Source organism: Polyodon spathula, chromosome 11, assembly GCF_017654505.1.
Source record: "Polyodon spathula isolate WHYD16114869_AA chromosome 11, ASM1765450v1, whole genome shotgun sequence".
NCBI classification, from domain to species: Eukaryota; Metazoa; Chordata; class Actinopteri; order Acipenseriformes; family Polyodontidae; genus Polyodon; species Polyodon spathula.
The window spans coordinates 302,508-322,789 of record NC_054544.1 but is presented as its reverse complement, the minus strand read 5'-3'; the positions used below and the strand labels follow the sequence as shown (position 1 = coordinate 322,789).

The window sequence follows — 20,282 nt, the reverse complement described above, 5'->3', positions numbered from 1 at the left end:
ACGTTTTCTATCTGGGATAGAATTACTGCACAAAGGAAGATAAATAATTAGTACAAGCCTAATCTATTCCCAATTCTTTGAAGCATTATAATAAAGGATCTGCGATGGCTTCGAATAACAGTTAGACCAACACTTTTGAAACAATCAAAAAACAAAGATAATGATCTTCAGCTGGCCGGGTGAACCTCACTGGAGGATGTGCTTGAATTGGCAGAAGACATCCAGCGTTTTGTTGAGACGTGTGTGTGTGTCTTCTTCACTAAAGTTCAGACACAGCGTTCTGTTGAGACGTGTGTGTGTTCTTCACTAAACAAGTTCAGAAAGCGCTCCTCCATGAATCCAAGATTGAACAAAGATATCTCCCATGTTTACACTTCGGATTAATTCCTGGCGATGAAGCCAGCCAGGCTGGAATTGCAAACGCATTGTGTGAAGAACTACGAAGAGAACTGTGAGGAGACAGGTTTTTAGAATGGCTCTAGGCTTCAGTTAGTCTAGTCTTAATTCTCATTTGCGGCAACTGATTTCCATGTAAATGGTTGATTTTTGGCCCGCATGTGGCAGGGACTGCGAGCCAAAGCCATGAGGAATTCTGTCCACACATTCAGCTGCTGGTCTGCCATAAACTTTTCATTACAGCGTTAATTAAGGTTGAACAGAGAGATACAGGGATACAAATTAGGTGGTTTAGCATTCAACTTGAGCGAGTTAACACTAAACATTCAAATACTGGAATGAGGAAAGAGGGCAAATAAATGTCTTTGTAACAGCCATGGATATTTTTTTTAAGCAATTCATGCATAAAAATAATAATAATAGATTTGATATATATATATATATATATATATATATATATATATATATATCATATATATATTACATACATATATATATATATATATATATGGATATAAAATATCTAATTTTTATAGATTAATTTTTATTTAATTTAAAAGAAACCACTTGGTTGAGTTTTACGGTGAACCAACTCGAAAATGTTCAACGGCGCTTCTCAACTTCTTGATGTACAAAATATAAATATAAATATAATATATATAATAATTATATTTTATATATATATATAGCTCTGGAAAAAATTAAGAGACCACTGCAAATTTTTCTTAAATCAGCATCTCTACATGTATGGCAGCCATTCCATTCCAGTGTCTGTTGAATTCCAACACAGGCACACCTCATTCTACTGAATGAGGTACTGATTAGGGGATCACCTGAACCAAATCTTATTTAACGAGGAAAAGTATAAAAACCACTCCTGTGGTCATCACTATCCTCTTGCAATAGGACCAGCTGGATGGCAAAACAGTGCTAGTAGTACCTCAAAAGTAATTGGAATCAAAAAATAACTATTGACCATGCCCAAAGAGTTGAAAAGGAAAGTTTTGAGTGAGGAAAAGAAGGGTTCAATTCTGGCTTTACTGGCAGAGGGATACAGTGAGCATCGGGTTGCTTCCATCCTTAAAATTTCAAAGACGGCGGTTCATAAGAACAAGGTCAAGCAGCACACACTGGGGACAACAAAGCTACAGACCGGCAGAGGGCGAAAACGACTCTCCACTGACCGGGATGACCGCCAACTCATTCGAATGTCACTCAGCAACCGTAGGATGACATCAAGTGACCTACAAAAAGAATGGCAAACGGCAGCTGGGGTGAAGTGCACGGCGAGGACGGTTCGAAACAGGCTCCTAGGGGCAGGGCTGAAGTCATGCAAAGCTAGAAAAAAGCCCTTCATCAATGAGAAGCAAAGAAGAGCCAGGCTGAGGTTTGCAAAAGACCATAAGGATTGGACCGTAGAGGACTGGAGTAAGGTCATCTTCTCTGACGAGTCCAATTTTCAGCTTTGCCCAACACCTGGTCGTCTAATGGTTAGACGGAGACCTGGAGAGGTCTACAAGCCACAGTGTCTCGCACCCACTGTGAAATGTGGTGGAGGATCGGTGATGATCTGGGGGTGCTTCAGCAAGGCTGGAATCGGGCAGATTTGTCTTTGTCAAGGACGCATGAATCAAGCCAAGTACAAGGTTGTCCTGGAAGAAAACTTGCTTCCTTCTGCTCTGACAATGTTCCCCAACTCTGAGGATTGGTTTTTCCAGCAGGACAATGCTCCATGCCACACAGCCAGGTCAAACAAGGTGTGGATGGAGGACCACCAGATCAAGACCCTGTCATGGCCAGCCCAATCTCCAGACCTGAACCCCATTGAAAACCTCTGGAATGTGATCAAGAGGAAGATGGATGGTCACAAGCCATCAAACAAAGCCGAGCTGCTTGAATTTTTGCACCAGGAGTGGCATAAAGTCACCCGACATCAATTTGAAAGACTTGTGGAGAGCATGCCAAGACGCATGAAAGCTGTGATTGAAAAATCAGGGTTATTCCACCAAATATTGATTTCTGAACTCTTCCTAAGTTAAAACATTAGTATTGTGTTGTTTAAAAATGAATATGAACTTATTTTCTTTGCATTATTCGAGGTCTGACAACACTGCATCTTTTTTGTTATTTTGACCAGTTGTCATTTTCTGCAAATAAAAATATTGTCATTTAGAGCATTTATTTGGAATTTGGGAGAAATGTTGTCAGTAGTTTATAGAATAAAACAAAAATGTTCATTTTACCCAAACACATACCTATAAATAGTATAACCAGAGAAACTGATAATTTTGCAGTGGTCTCTTAATTTTTTCCCAGAGCTGTGTGTGTGTGTGTGTGTGTGTGTATATATATATATATATATATATATATATATATATATATATATATATATATATATATATATATACACACACACACACACACACACACACACACACACAGTACCAGTCAAAAGTTTGAGTACACCTGCTTGAAACCAGGTTTTTCATGATTACCTATGCTTTAACTGTACAAACTTGTCTATAAACACTTAATATTTCATTATATGATACGTGTACTTATATAGGCTGATAATCATAAGTGAACTGCATTCACCAATTTCATGAAATGGTCACCCAAAGCAAGGGGATTTCAGTCTGAAGCCCAAGTCAGTTAAAATTCTGAAATGTGTATAACATGGTTTTAGAACACTGGTCTAAGTATAAAAGTGTCTTTGCTAGATGTTCTCTGAGTTAACTAGCACGTTACCTAATTAACCCTTTGTCACCAATTATTGTTAACAGGTGAGGGTCCATGATTACTATAAATATAGGTAGCATAGGCACAAGTTTGCCATTCCTGAATGTAAGGGAGCAGAAAATGGCAAAATACGCTGAGTTAAGCAAAGAAAAAAGACAGTCTGTAATTACTTTAAGAAATGAAAGTCAATCTTTAAGACAAATCGCAAGAACTTTACAAGTGTCTGTAACTGCTGTGGCCAAAACCAAACGATTTGCAGAAACTGGCACTCATGAGGACCAAACAAGGTCAGGCAGGCCAAGGGTGACAGAATCGGAGAACAAGTTTATTCGAGTCACAAGTCTGTGAAACCGGCGATTAACTGCCCCTGAAATACAAGCTCAGCTAAATGCTACTAGAAGTACAGATGTTTCAACATCAACTGTTCAGAGGAGATTGCGTGAAGCTGGCCTAACTGGAAGAATTGCTGCAAAGAAACCATTGAGAGGAAACCAATAAGAGGAAGAGACTTGCCTGGGTCAAACAACACAGAAACTGAATGTTTGAGAAGCGGAAGTCGGTCTTATGGACCGACGAGTCAAAATTTGAAATATTTGCCATTCCATCAGGATTACAGCTAGTTGGGCAGTCCTTCATTCTTCAGCAAGATAATGACCTGAAACGCACCTCAAAGTTGTGCAAGAACTATCTGGTGAAGAAGGAAAGTGAAGGACCACTCAATCTAATGACCTGGCCTGCCCAGTCTCCAGACCTCAATCCCATAGAACTTGTATGGGACAAACTGGACAGAAGAGTCAAAGCAAAGCTACCCACAAGTGCCCTACATCTCTGAGAATTGCTGCAGAAGAGCTGGGAAGACATGTTGGGTGATTTCTTGCTGAAACTTGTTAACTGAATGCCTCGTGTTTGTGAGGCTGTTATTAAGGCAAAGGGTGGCCAATAAAACAGTGTGGGCTGGATGTAATAAGTAGGCAGGTGTTACACTAGCTGTTATTAATCCTGTCTCCCGACGGCTCCCCAACCCTGGAATCCATCAGCAAGCGGTCGCTGCTGCGATCCCAGGGGCAGGCCTGGGATTGAAACCTCTCAGTCAGCTCCAGCTGTTTTTATAGCAGGAGACTGGGGTTAGCTGGATTCAAATCAGCACACAAACATCTCATCCATTTCCTGCTACCTAACCTAGCCAGTGCATTCTGCATCAAACCAAATTATACTGTTGACGATTTCTAATCCTGAAGAACTTTGAACTGCCTCAATTTGTGTACCAATGCTCAACTTCCTTATCTACAACCACCTCTCATACACACACTGACACTCTCCCCCTGTATATACACATGCACTCATACACACTCTCTCCACCTGCACACACACACACACACACACTGACACTCTCCACCTGTATATACACATGCACTCACACACACACTGACACTCTCCACCTGCACACACACACTAACACTCGCCACCTGTGCACACACACACACACACTCTAAACCCTCATACACACACACTGACACTCTCCACCCTAATACACACACACTCTAAACCCTCATACACACACACACTGACACTCTCCACCTGCACACACACACTAACACTCGCCACCTGCACATACACACACACACTAACACTCGCCACCTGCGCACACACACACACACACACTCTAAACCCTCATACACACACACACTGACACTCTCCACCTGCACACACACACTAACACTATCCACCTGCGCGCACACACACACACTCTAAACCCTCATACACACACACACTGACACTCTGCACCCTAATACACACACACTCTAAACCCTCATACACACACACTGACACTCTCCACCTGCACACACACACTAACACTATCCACCTGCGCGCACACACACACACTCTAAACCCTCATACACACACACACTGACACTCTCCACCCTAATACACACACACACTGACACTCTCCACCTGCACACACACACTCTAAACCCTCATACACACACTGACACTCTCCACCTGCACACACACACTCTCCACCCTAATACACACACACACTCTAAACCCTCATACACACACACTGACACTCTCCACCCTAATACACACACACTGACACTCTCCACCTGCACACACACACACTCTAAACCCTCATATACACATACTGACACTCTCCACCTTAATACACACACACTCTAAACCCTCATACACACACACTGACACTCTCCACCTGCACACACACACTCTCCACCCTAATACACACACACTCTAAACCCTCATATACACACACACTGACACTCTCCACCCTAATACACACACACTCTAAACCCTCATATACACATACTGACACTCTCCACCTTAATACACACACACTCTAAACCCTCACACACACACTGACACTCTCCACCCTAATACACACACACTCTAAACCCTCATACACACACACTGACACTCTCCACCCTAATACACACACACTCTAAACCCTCATATACACACACTGACACTCTCCACCCTAATACACACACACTCTAAACCCTCATACACACACACTGACACTCTCCACCTGCATACACACACTCTCCACCCTAATACACACACACTGACACTCTCCACCCTAATACACACACACTCTAAACCCTCATACACACACACTGACACTCTCCACCTGCATACACACACTCTCCACCCTAATACACACACACTCTAAACCCTCATACACACACACTGACACTCTCCACCCTAATACACACACACTCTAAACCCTCATACACACACACTGACACTCTCCACCTGCATACACACACTCTCCACCCTAATACACACACACACTCTAAACCCTCATATACACATACTGACACTCTCCACCTTAATACACACACACTCTGACACTCTCCACCCTAATACACACACACTCTAAACCCTCATACACACACACTGACACTCTCCACCTGCACACACACACTAACACTCTCCACCTGCGCGCACACACACACACTCTAAACCCTCATACACACACACTGACACTCTCCACCTGCATACACACACACATCATGACACCAGAAGCCTACAAGCACCTCCACCGTTTGTTTTCAAACACACTTTCCCTTGACAAAGGTATGTAAACATACTGAAGTGTCGGGTAGTTGGCTCTTCTGTGTGTGTGTGTGTGTGTGTGTGTAATTATATATATATATATATATATAATATATATATATATATATATATATATATATATATATATATATATATAATACATTTTTTTTTTTTTTTTTTTTATTCACTCGTCACAGTGTCTATTAAGTCACGTTAGTCACAAAACCCCCTGGTAGATTTGTCTAAACATCTTTGATTAGATGAGGCGAGAGGAAAAAGGAAGGGGGGGGGAGGGAAGGGGGAGAGGAAAGTAGGGTGCGAGGGGAAAGGGGGGAATGGTTATGGTATTTTATTTAATGACCTGCACAGAGAGCTTGTTGTTATGGGTAGAGAGAGAGAGGAGAGAGAGAGAGAGAGAGAGAGAGAGAGAGAGAGAGAGAGAGAGAGAGAGAGAGAGAGAGAGAGAGAGAGAGATGTTGGTGGTGCTGTATAATGGTTTAAAAAGAGATGAGTGAGAGAGACAGGTAACTATAACTCAACATAACTTTACACTGTATCTGCTCTAATGCTTTCAAACCTGTTTGAAAAGTGTTTCATTCTGTTCCAATGCCTGTGAGCTACATGCTCCCTGCAGTATCAATAGAGGGGAACAGGAGATCTTATTCTATCACTTGGTTTATTCATCAATTGTCAGAATACCAACAAGAGCACTGATCTTTACACCCATAACTGTTACACATTCCCTGGGAGAGAGAAATAGAAAGAAGCAAACAAACATTGAGACAGAGTGAGGCTGGCAACCATAAAAAGGATGGAGATGCTGCAAGGAAATCTAGTTCTGGCGTTTCACCTGCCAGACTCCAGATTGATCCATTTCATTAGAATGACTGAAATAATCACTGGTGCCACAGAACAAAACCATTTACTAGGTAATAAATAGCCATTCCCATCTCCACATCATCCCAGCAAGTGTCACATCATCATCTGTTTTAACAGTGATGCACACTGCACGGCCCGGAGCTAACGAATACCGGTCTGCACCACAATTTAGAGCTACATTAAAACAAAGCCCCCCTCCCCTGCACACTTCTGCTAGTCAAGACTGGGAATCATTTTTCAACTTCAACTTTTAAGAGGACATTAACACAGCTCTGTGGAATGGAAACGTGTTATATTACAATTACATACGGAAATCCTCACAAGGGCAAACATGCAAAAAACTCACAAAAAAACAGCACAGCTGAAGGAAGAAAAATTGATTACACTGTTTATGGTGTAATGTTTAACCTGCCCAGCAGGTGGTGTTGGTGTAAATGCTTACGTGTTGGTGGTGCTGTATAGTAGTTTAAAAGGAGATGGGCAATGAGGCCAGGTAGTGGGGAAAGGCCAAGTGTGGGTTGTCATCAAAATGCCAACCCCCTTAAATCACTTGGCTTGATCACCTCCTTTTACCTCCTTTACAACAGTTTCATGAATCGAATGAAGCAATGCACATGGCTAAGGGAAGGGACAGCAAGATCATTTTTATAAAAATGACCTTGCACCCTACGAGGGCATGAGGAGGCTTCGTAATACTGCTTGACTGGAGAAAGATAAGCAATTGTGGCTTTTCAAAACACTTTCATCGGCAACCAAAATCTGACAACCAAGCTGGATCCTGCTGGTCTGCTGATGCACCTGTGTGAGGGCAAATACTGCAGAACAGTTCCAATGTTGCTGAGCTGAAGACGTTTATCACTGTAAGGGACACAACATAAAACATTTGAACAACATCCAAAAAGTCACCAAAGACGATTCAACTATCAAACAAATAACTTTAAAGCTATCATTTTTAATGCAGAAAGGAGCTAATTTATTACATAGCCCAATTTCTGCTCTCTTTGGAATATCATACATTCAGTTTTGTCACAATCTCACACATCCCATAAAGAAAAAAGCACACATCCTTTTAAAAAAGGCTCATGTTGGCATTAAAAAAGTCACTGTGAACTGAGAAGGGTTTATCAAACAGTGACAGTGTTACTGAGCTCACATAGCAATAATGTTACATCAGAAAACTGCTTAGCAATTCATTAACCTCTGTCGGGCTGTGAATACCCCCTGACCCTAACCCTAACCCCAACCCTAACCCTCTGTCAGGCTGTGAATACCCCCTGACCCTAACCCCAACCCCAACCCAGGGATTGTCAGACACTTATGGTGAATACCCCACTAACCCTAACCCCAACCCAAACCCTAACACTGTCTGTCAGGTGTGAATGGGGTTGACCCTAACCCCATTGGGAGACCTAGACTGTCGACACTTATTGGGTACCCTGGGACACCTAACCCCAACCCCAACCCCAACCCTAACCCTCTGTCAGGCTGTGAATACCCCCTGACCCTAACCTCAACCCCAACCCTAACCCTCTGTCAGGCTGTGAATACCCCCTGACCCTAACCCCAACCCCAACCCCAACCCTAACCCTCTGTCAGGCTGTGAATACCCCCTGACCCTAACCCCAACCCCAACCCTAACCCTAACCCTCTGTCAGGCTGTGAATACCCCCTGACCCTAACCCTAACCCCTAACCCTAACCCTCTATCAGGCTGTGAATACCCCCTGACCCCAACCCCAACCCTAACCCTCTGTCAGGCTGTGAATACCCCCTGACCCTAACCCCAACCCTAACCCTCTGTCAGGCTGTGAATACCCCCTGGCCCTAACCCTAACCCTCTGTCAGGCTGTGAATACCCCCTAACCCTAACCCTCTATCAGGCTGTGAATACCCCCTAACCCTAACCCTAACCCTCTGTCAGGCTGTGAATACCCCCTAACCCTAACCCTAACCCTCTGTCAGGCTGTGAATACCCCCTAACCCTAACCCTAACCCTCAATCAGGCTGTGAATACCCCCTGACCCTAGCCCTAACCCCAACCCTAACCCTCTGTCAGGCTGTGAATACCCCCTGACCCTAACCCCCTCAATCCTCAAAGCAGTATAGACTGGCCCTGCTGGTGTCCTGTTCCCATTGGCCAGTGTGCTTTAACCCTCGTGCCCATTCTGAGCCCTCTCCCCCAGGAGGGATATAGTGTTCAGATGCCTGCCCGTACCGTTTTAAATAGTGCAGGGTGCAGGCGTGGCTTCTTTATTAGTGCAACCTTTAATGTATTTATATATACACTTGTAATATATTTATATATAAAGAATGGTGACATAACTTTTTGGAATTAATGGTAACACTTTACATTAAGTGTCTCGCATAATGTTATTATGCACAGCTAAAATAAACTTAATGTGTAAATCACACCTTAACCCTTCTCTGATTCAGTTGTGTACTTACACATATGGTGCAAAAGATTTACACATTAAGTACATTGTAACCATGCATAACAACCCCTTATTTACTAAGTAACTACTATGTAAATATAGACACCTCATGTAAAGTGTTACTGCATTAATGTATAATTTTATTTTTATATTTTATTGAGTATAGACTATTTGATTCTCTTTGTACTAGTGCTGCACTACTGAGATGTACCTGTGCTGGCCGTGTGGGCTCAGTGAATACACTGAACTATATTATTAAAAAAAAAAAAAAAACAGCGAGACGGCCACTCCTGGGAATGTGTGCTTTGTGATGCAGATTGTAAAAATGGTTTTCATTTTAACCTTTAACCATTTTTACAATCTGCATCTCCAGAATACTGCGGGCCACAAAATGGAAAGTGCACTGATTCGTTCAGGAAGAAGCCTGAGCTGTCATGTCCCAAAAATGCCTAAATAAATAGATTTGTCACACTGAACAATTAAGGATCAATTCACAAAAATAACAAAGACCAAGAGCAGATGGCAGTGAAAGGGCAAAGAAAGAATTCTAGTAAATAATATCTTAAGCAAGTGTAAGGCTTTGTCTATACTAAACAAGACAGGACAGGAAACAACTCAAAGTGATCAGTCCTGGTTCTCAGTGACTTCAATAATGTCCATTCATCGCTCCTTACCTCCCTACTCTGAATCAATAGCTGGAACGGAATACAACGATACCCAAACAAACTGGTTGCAGGAAGGAGGAATGTGCTTCCTTTCTACAGGTCATTTTATAAAATTTCATTTGCCTCCAGTCTCTGATATTTTTGTAAAATGTAAAACTGCACTCCCTGTTGCCAGGAATATGTAAATCAATCTGTACCCCAGTTTAATCCCCCCTACCTACATGAAGGTCCCTTTAATACAGTTTTTAAATGGTAGAATGCAATAAACTGTGGGTCAATGCAATAAGAGTCAAGCTCGCCAGGGAAGGGATCAGTTCATTACTGTATTGTACTCTGAACAGCAGCTGAAAAATGCACAATCTTAATTAAAAAAGAAGTGTTCGGTTTCTGGCATCAAAATTGATAGCACCCCCTACAAGAAACTAGACAGTCAATTATTAGGGAAAAAAAACCCAGCTAACAATTACTACTAGCAGGCAATCGAGTTGCCCCTGGGAAGAGTTTCATCAGTAAGCGTTTGTGTCATTGCTCAGCTGTGCTTTACCTGGCGTTCTGTTATCAAGTAATAACAGAATCGCTGAGCTCTACACAAAACAATGGGAATATTTCTGTAGCTAAAGGGAGATTGACATTGACCTACACTATATACTATTGAAGGCAGTGATGCTAGACTCTGCTTTTCTTTAGCTGTGTCACCGTTGTTCATTACATTTGCCTTGTCTCTCCTTTCACAGCGATGTCCTCTACCTGGCTTCGCTTTTCACCCTCACAATGCACACTCATCACAGTCTCTGAAAGCTCCACTCCTAGCAATGATCTCGTCTGCCCGATCTTATCAAAAGTTACAAATATAAAAAGATAACACAAAATGACAACTCGCTAGATCAGCTTGAAGCGTAAAACAAATATATATACCCTTCAACTGCACAATTAAAAAAGCACAAAAAATAACTGAACAAAACAGCTGGGAGATCTCCTAACCTACCCATGCATTGAACCTTCCCAGTGCCTTTATAAGAGGTCTCATCAAATCACTGCTTCTCCTTACATGCCAGCGAGGAGTGGGTTCATCAGGAATACATTATGGTCAAGAAGGATGGCCTCATTAAAATGCTTCTCCTTCAGTCCACAATAGTAAATAGATATACTGTATGTCAATCCTCAGTAAACTGTTTCTGGTCCTGCGCAGTTCCCTTTTGAATTTGTCTCCTGACAGGTCTCAGCAAATCCAGACACACAGGAGGCTTGAATTACAAATGCATTATGATTCAGGAGACATTCATGTGAAGAACAGTTTAATTGTGTCTGAAACTCAAACTAATGAAAATAAATCACTGTAGCAGAGTGTTTTCTCCGATATGACATGACATGTGAGATATGATGACATGACATGTGAGATGATATGACATGCGAGATATATGATATGACATGCGAGATCTGAGGATATCTGGAATGCTGACGTGAGCTGATAAAACGCTTTATATTAAAACAGAAGCATGTAAACGTGCCATTGAAACTGTAGCACAGGAGGAGCACCAATGTTCTATTTGTGCAGCAGTCAAAAAGGGAAATGAATTTGCTTCTACTATCTCCTTTCCAAAAGATCGGTCACCCAAAAATTCTCCCCCCATGCATCAGCCTTTCTCTACCAAAGCACTGTACCTGCTGCAAGCTTCGAGGACTGGTGAGCAATGGATCGTTCTCTTGGGTGGGTGAAGACTCTTCTTGTGGCAGTTAAAGCAGGTACACGAGTGAGGAGGGGTTTAACCTGAAGAAGCTCTGGCTCCATCTCTATGACGACCTCCATCCCACAAGGTTAACGATGCACTGCGTGCACACTCACAAGCCCTCCTACACTCGCACCCACACAAACACCATTAACATTGCAGTGAACTGGAAGACATACGTCACGCCTGCCAGACAGAAGCTGGGATATCACCAAAGGGAAAACAGCACTAAGTGCCGTAGAAACTGTGAAGCACATTAAAATCTCGCTTTTCATTTTCACCGGCTCATCAAGGGTACAATGTGCGACTCGAGAGGGTCAAAACAGGACTTGCAAACACTCATAGTTTGAGCTGTGCAGTAAAAATACAAAATACCAGAAACTAAATCAAAGTCCTTTACTACAGAATTAGGGATTAGCTATTCTAGCACACTCTATATTAAAACAGTAGAGAACTACACTGTAGCTGACATCAACACAGGAGTTACTTCTAGACCTCCATGTGAGGCTTCAACAGTTCATTAATGGGATTAATGGGCGATATGAAAACATCACATCCTAGGCCAGTATTAGCATTGAACAAATGAGTCAGTCATTAAGGATTCTTCTCATGACACTAAACAAAGGAGAATCCTTGCTTGCATCATTGTGACTACTATATCAGTGCACCACAAAGAAATACAACACGACAGAACTACAGTATAAGCCTATTCTAAAAACAAAATAGATACAAAATAGATATCTTCAGTTTTCACATGTAATCGGGATTTATTTTCATGACTCTATTCCAAATGAAAACGATGAAGCCCTTTGCGTCCTTGCTGCAGAAAGCTCTGGCTCTGCTCCAGATTGAGAGAAAGACGGCTTCTGCAATTATGGCAGAGATTGACACTCTAATCCTTCCTGAATGATTAAGAGGCAACTGCATCGGATTAGAAAAACAACAGACATCTTTTTGAAGCAGAATCCATGTTTCCCACATCCTGGGGAGACGGCAGCTCTCGCCTCTCCTCAAGCAACGTGCTCCAGTGAACTCGGCTCAACTAGGTTTCAATGAAGGAAAGACTATTTAACAAGCTTCAACTAGAAGGATTTCCTTCCGCTCCACAACATCCTGGTATATCATCTCTAGTGACTAACTCCTGCTGTAGCTGGACCACAGCCAGTGCAACATGCCACAAGCGGACTTGTTTCTTTATGTATTAGCATGTTGATGTGTTCATGTCTCTGGTTCTAAGCTATAGCCAGCATGTATGTCAGACAGGGAGTAATTGGAAGCACCTCTGTTTGAGTGCTCCAAAGGCTGAATGTATTTCCAACAGCATCTGAGAGGCAACCATTCAGCTGGGTCCAGGAACTATAAAAGCATTCAAATCGCATGAATCTGAATCATGGTTCACAGGTATTCTGTCTGACTGGTACACCAAACCAAGGATGTTACCCCCATGTTACATAGACTACATAGACAAACCTTCAAATATTTTGCCTGGGGCATTGTTCTAAACAATCCTGCTCTTGTGCAGTCTTCTATGTGGCATTTCTGTCATCAAATAAACAAAAAACTGTCTTTGTAGGAAGAACGCCCTGCGATTCAAAAACAACCAATTAGGAAGAATATGTGCATCATATAAAATATTTTCTAAATGCATTTATCTCGGGACACAAACTGTACAGGGATTTTTGCTGCTCCTGAAATGTGTGTTTTTATTAAAGCGAACACATACCCTAACTGGTGGGGAGGTTACTTCATGACTCCTGGGCAGGCAAACCCCACAGACACAGGCTTGTTCTAAATACTAGAACTTTATAGCACTTCTTGTCATTTGCAATGTATAGACTCTGGCCTCACACTGCTGGCCCAGACAAAACCTCCCTGTTTCTAATTTACAATTGGACTGGGACTGAATCAAATATTTTCTAGAAACCTGGTCTATTCTGAACCCTAACTTAAGCCCTCAAACCCTAACCCAGGAGAGCTCTGTAGTCTTGCACGCTCAAATCCCAGTTACGTGCAAACTGCTCCTCTTTTTTTCCCTCCACTTTCTATTGGGGATTGGGATGACAGATCAAAGAGGCTGGACCCTGCATCTCTATTAAATCATGTTTTCAAGAGAGTGCAAATTGGTTGCCTCAATAGGCATAGTGCACATCTGCAAAAATAAATACTGAATAACGGTTCCAGCAATGCTAATCAGACAACCGAACTTTGATGTGAAAGCTGCGCAAGAGGATTTGTCAGTAAACATTTCATTTTTAGATTTGGAGCCGCGCAAACGCTGAAATGAACAACAGCTTTTAATGCGGTCAGTTAGTGACCCATAAAATGCAAGCTTTTGAGAGCAGACAATGAGCTTGCAATGATGACTCTACAAAGCTGAGCGCAGAGGCAGCTGCGGGGGGCGGCTTGGCACGGCATAGCTTTAAACGCCTGTCCTTTCCTGCAGGGGGGGCTTGTTTTTATGAGTTTCTGAAGGCCGAAGGGGTTCACTAAAGTGCAGGTAGTGAAAGTGGAACGTGCAACATTTTTACTGGCACCTAGAAAAGGCAAGGCTAAAAATAACTTAACCCCTCCCCTCGCCCCACAGAAGAACAGTGAGTGCAGCCAAGAATATGGCAAGTTGATTCCATCCAAAGAAAATGAAGTGGAACAGTGAGCCTTCAGTGGCACACTAACCCATGACCTGCTGAACACAGTGGAAGTCAGAGCAGTTTCACCACTGCACAGCGAGAGCTGGACTCCCACAAACACCCTCTGGATCCAAACTGAACAGGCTGCTGCTGCGCTACTTCAGGTACACACAGCCCATTAAAACCTCGCCCACAAGACGACACTTCAGTGTTATTAGGATCCACCTGACTGACCATTTGAACCAAAACTTTACAGACTATTTCAGGATCCCCTTGTAGTTTCCTATTCGTTCCTATCAGTCCAGTTTCTTAGAACTGAATAGCCCTTCTGTGCGCCTTGCCAAGTATCTTCCAGTGGCCCCTCTCTTTTACAAATGAATAGGTGCAGTTTAGCCACAGTTAAAAGGGGCACTAATGCACCATAACTGGACCACAATGACATCATGATAATTTGCCAGAGCTAATGATGCCACTTTAGCCTGAGTATTGAAACTGAAACAGTACAGCGGCACCATCCTTTCAGGCTACATACTTTCCTCTCATTCTTCTTGTGCAAAAAACTTCCCTGAAAATATATTAAAAGGCAGACAGATATCTAGTTAATAGTAATCCACTTGAACAGTTCTGCTTGCTGGTGTTTTAGTGTATTTAGAAAATAAAAACTTAATAAAAAAAGAGACAGAGAAAGTATAGAAACACACTTATTGTAATATATTTATATATATATATATATGTGTGTGTGTGTGTGTGTGTGTGTGTGTGTGTAATGGAATCAGACAATGTATTGCACCAATTGGAAAGAATGAAAAGAAATGCCACATACAGCTGAATCTTAATTTAGAGAAATTATGGCGTTTCCAGGTTAGGTTTCAATACACAATATAGCATCTTTCAGAACAAAAAGAAAAGTAGAATATCCTACAAACTATCGTGACTGAGAATTCCAGTGTCTACAGCACACACTCAGGCAGGTTTTAAAAGGTGCAGCAGGAGACTGGGAGGATGTAGAGTAAGAATATAACATTACGCCTGACCCTCTTCGATCCCATCAGTTGAAACAAACGCTCTCCACGGCTTTTTGAACTGCGGAGGGCTTTCCTCCCAACACCTATGTTAGTTTGATCAAATGGAATGGAAGAGTTCAATAAGAGCAAACAGCTCTAGCTGCTTCAGCCCTCACTGTCTGTCCAATCTGATCCAGTAAATATCAGTTCAGGCACCAGACTGCTTTCTGAATTAAGCAGCTGCAGATCTGATCTTGAATTGAACCCTAACAGTGTCCGCACACGTAAAACATCACATTGACAGTGACAAAGCAAGTGTGTCATCACACATGCAGAACATAGAGATAAATACATATAAACAAAAAAACTAAAACATCTCTAAATAAAAGGTGCATTACAAAAAATGTGAGTTATGATTTATTTGTTTTACCTATAAAGCAGCACCACTATCTCCAACACACAAAGAGAAATTCAAAGCAAAGAAAATATAGATAAACGAGTAAAATAAAATGAAAAATATAATAAAGCAATCTGATCAATTAGGCTTGATTTCAGATATTTCTGTAAGGAGAGCTCACTTCTGTACATCACTGTTAGATAAAATCAGCTTCAGCTTCTCTCCCGATAGACAAAACCACTTTCCTTTTTTTCTGCTGCCACACCGCTTCTGAACAAAGGGAAGCTAGCAAGCAAAGGAAGTCCTAAAATGACGTTTGTGATACAAATCAAAATAGTTCTGCTTTAGGAGAAGTGGGGAAAAACCCATCCGTTCCAGCATACAAGAAACCAAAAGAACTGCAGAGGCCTGAGAACTCAAATTTGGTTAAACCAAATTGCAGGAGCACCTATGAATGAGGTTAACAAAAGGAGCATTAAACTGCTCAGCACACACCAGCACAGCATCAGCAGCATGTCATACTGGAGGAGAAAGTGGAGGGACCAGGTGGAGAGAGAGCAGGAAGACTTTTACACACTGACACAGTCGATGCAAAAGCACAGCGGGACAGAACCGAGACTGCCACAAAGAACTGCACAAAAGAACAAACCGTTAACTTTGAATTCCACACAGCTATCGCTTTAACCATTCCCTCACACAGCTTTCCCCCCTTGTGGTGTTCACCTCACATTCCTACAGCATCAGCCAGTGAATACTCTTCCTCTTAATCCAGCGCAGGACCACAGCACGGCAGTTTAACCGAGACGAGCGCTGCTGCTGTCACTGTGATTTACACGGCTTCCCAGGGCTCCGTGCTACATTAACAAATGAGGCTGCCTTTTAAATAGTTCAGCACATTGAAAACAAAAGCAAGAGCGTCTTCTTGTTCCTTAGGCAACCTGTGCGCAAGAAAGGAAGCTGGTATGTGTGTGTTTTAAAGTAAACAGTCTTCGTGCAGAGCCACACCAGTACCGTACTGCAATTAAAATACTGCAGCCAGTCTCCTTCACAGACATAGTCGTGATTTAATTCAATTTAAGCCAGTGAAGTCAGACCAAGGTATTTAGCTCAGTATCCCCTTCTCTTGCCCTCTGGTTTTATTTATTTTATCAAGTACAGCACCTCAGACAAGCCATTATGAAAACGAGTTGGTTCTAGATTGTTAGGGACCACAAAAGTACAATCCTAGAAGCAGGTTAGAGCTTCACGTCCATAAAGGAATGTTAAAACCTGAGTCAAGTGTGCAATATACTGAGGGAATGAATTCATCATCCAATTGAAAAACAGACACTGTGCACTTAGTATTGGGAAACTACATACCTCACCTTGTGTTCTTGGGAGAAAAGTTAATCAGTTCTAATTTAATAAAGCACTTTTCTGACAAAAACTTCTTTCAAGTGTGCAAGGAAGTAATTGTAGAGTGTTCGTTCTCTACACTTTCAGTCCCCTGCACTACCCTTTATCAAACCTGAACAACTTGACTGAAGTCAACGGGATCTGTTTTCATGCTGCTTTATTGGTGAGAATGACAGTCATAACTACAAATACAGCCACATCCCAGATACAAGCCCCGTCATAGCCTCCAGGGACTCCAGTATGTAAAGGGTTAATAAAAATACTGACCTGCGCCAAACAGCATAGTAGTCCTGCGGTGTGATGAGCAGCAATTCATTTATCCAGTACCTATGTGCTATCCAGTACCCACGTGCTCTCCAGTACCCACGGGCTATCCAGTACGTGCTGCCAGCTCACCAGGCAGGAGGGGTGTGTCAGGCCAGAAGCCCTGCTGCTGTAAATAGTTTGTGTGGGAATGTAAGGTTGGCAGGGATGGGGTTAAATCCATTCCTGCCAGCAATCACAGATGTGGCCGTTCCCCAATTAGGTAATTTGGTGCTAATTGTGGAGTGGCCACATGTACAAAAGGAGCCAGAAATCCTTTGTTGGGGAGATGAGTTTGGGGTCAAAGTGTCTGTGCTGTGATTTTTATATTGTTTTGTATCTGTAGTGAAGGCTAATGCCCAGCCTACGAGTGATTTATTCTTTTGTTTGAACATTTTATTTTGGCCCTGTTCTTGGTAATAAACGAGTGCACCAGCGCTTAAACTGCAGCTTTCTGTCTCCGAGTCTCTTTCCTGCCAGTAACAGCTTGGGCCGTGACGCTATCCTGTCAAGGGGATTCTCACAGTTAAAGGTGTAGCAACCTCCTGTAAAGCAGCATTCAAAAACTACTGAACAATCCTTCCACAGATCAACCCAGTCAAAGACTTGCTTTTACAATGCAGCTTTTCTACTTGCAATTCCAATAACTACCACTGATATACTGGTTACTAGCGGCACCAGTGAACTGCAAACAAAAGCAAACATCAAAACAAAACTGGTACTTTGTCTATATGACATTACCCTGCTTAATTAATATTGAATGGACTTTTCATCGGCAACACTCATCACGATGGCCCGTACAGAACTCCATGACGAGGGCCGTTGTTTTCAGAAGCCCACTATGATAACGATCAGAAATCTGCAGTACATTTAAAACATGAACTCTCTCCCGTTCTCTCACCCTGAACACACAACCCCGAATGAGTAGAATGTGCATCTAGATATACTGTTGTGCCAGGAATCAATTACTAATTAATTACCCGCTTGAATCCCAGCATGTGAATTAGTATGTGCAAACCCTGTGCTCACGTACTATTAAATACTTTAAATGCATGTGAAGAGCAATCCCTGTGCCTGAAAACAACTATTTTAAATCACTTGTGCTACACAGACCCATTCATATTCCGTGCACCAACGTCTAAACACCAACATTAGCACACCACACACAACATAACACAAAACACACAGGGGCGGTGCACATTGCCACAAGGCGTCACAATGGTGCGACTGCCAAGCCATCTGGAGGGGCCGGGAAGCAAACTAGCCACTCTTGGTAACTAGACAAATAAACTGGAATGCAACAGGGCTGAATGGGGATGTAAACACCAATACCCTCTGGCTCTCAAAACAGGAAAGACATTTTTGTTTTTCAATTTAATTCCTTTTCCTTGTTTTTGAAGCACAGCGAGCGCCTTCAAGCGTGCCAAAGGGTTTGCTCCAAGCATGCCCTTTCCCTCCGCTCTAACAGATGAATGACAGGCTGGTCGAAACAAAGAATATTACAATTAAACTGACCCTTCAAAAGGGAACTTCAGTGGCCGACTCTTTACCAAAGCAGACACTGCTGTTTTCACATGGCCCAAGCCACACAGCTGATGCTACAGGGATTACCACCCACATTTAGCATGTCTGATCGTTGAGCTCCATTTAATGCAATGGAATTTCTAGCTTTGGGGGGGGAAAGGGAGAGGCCATTAATAGGCATGCAGGGGGAGGGGCACAACCAGAGGCTCTTAGTTTCTGGACAATGGATCCTGGCAAAGTTTCAGGGTACAAAAAGCCCCCCACAAAAGGCTAATGCAGAACCCTAATGCCTATTACAATCCAATCCTGTCTCTTGCCTTAACCGCTGAGGGTTAATGCAGAACCCTAATGCCAACTACACGTGGACCTACCCTTCAGATCTTCCCTTGCCAAGTAGTAGAGCTGTCCACTGCTGGGTGTAGAACTAAACCTGGAGCTGGCAAAGAGAAAAGGCAGAGATAATAAAGCTTGTAATACTGTACCTGATCGCTGCTTTACACACTGCTGCTCTTCTGTCTAAGAACTGAAGCAACGGCACTAAATAACATTCAAGGACAATTTCACCGGGATGAGAGCTTGGCTTTTTTTGGACATGGTGAAAAAATATATATATATATGTGCTGAAAAGACAAAATTGCCTTGGAGCATGGGGAAAAGACTTTCCTTTCAGAAAACAGACAGAAAAAGGCAGAAAATGAGTTAATCTTTTTACAAGCTGGCTCGCAGCACCATCCATCATCTACAAAAAAAGAAAAACAGCCTCCATTTAGCCACTCCACCCCCTTTCTTCATCTCAACAGCCAGGTGTGAGCAGAATATCTAAGTCTTTACAAGAGACTCAGAGGAAGATGAAAGGGGACAGAGAAAACCAGAGGCGGTGAATTGCAGTACAGATTATCCCCCGGATAACCCTTTACTTTCAACATAAAAAACACAAATACAGCAGTGAAAAAGTTCATTTTTATTGCAAACCACCAACAGACATTAAAAATTAAACAATATCTTGGTGAATCTCATCCCAGGCACTACACTTTCTAAGCACTCACTCCCTGAACAAAATGTATAAAACAGTAAGACACAAAACAGAGCAGTTAATTAGCGATGCTGCTCAACCCTGTATTTC

General features: G+C 42.4%; 1 protein-coding gene across 2 annotated transcripts in view; it reads right to left on the bottom strand.

Annotated features, from left to right (window-relative positions):
- The window catches only part of LOC121323398 (semaphorin-5B-like), a 103,173-nt gene that overhangs the window by 59,092 nt on the left and 23,799 nt on the right, over positions 1-20,282 (bottom strand). Inside the window, exon 1 of one of the 2 annotated variants that reach the window (XM_041264445.1) lies at positions 19,531-19,597. The exons of the other annotated variant lie outside the window; for it this stretch is intronic. The gene's annotated coding sequence lies outside the window, so the exon portion shown is untranslated. Of the gene's footprint in view, positions 1-19,530; positions 19,598-20,282 lie in introns of those variants that run through there. 2 annotated transcript variants of the gene reach the window in all.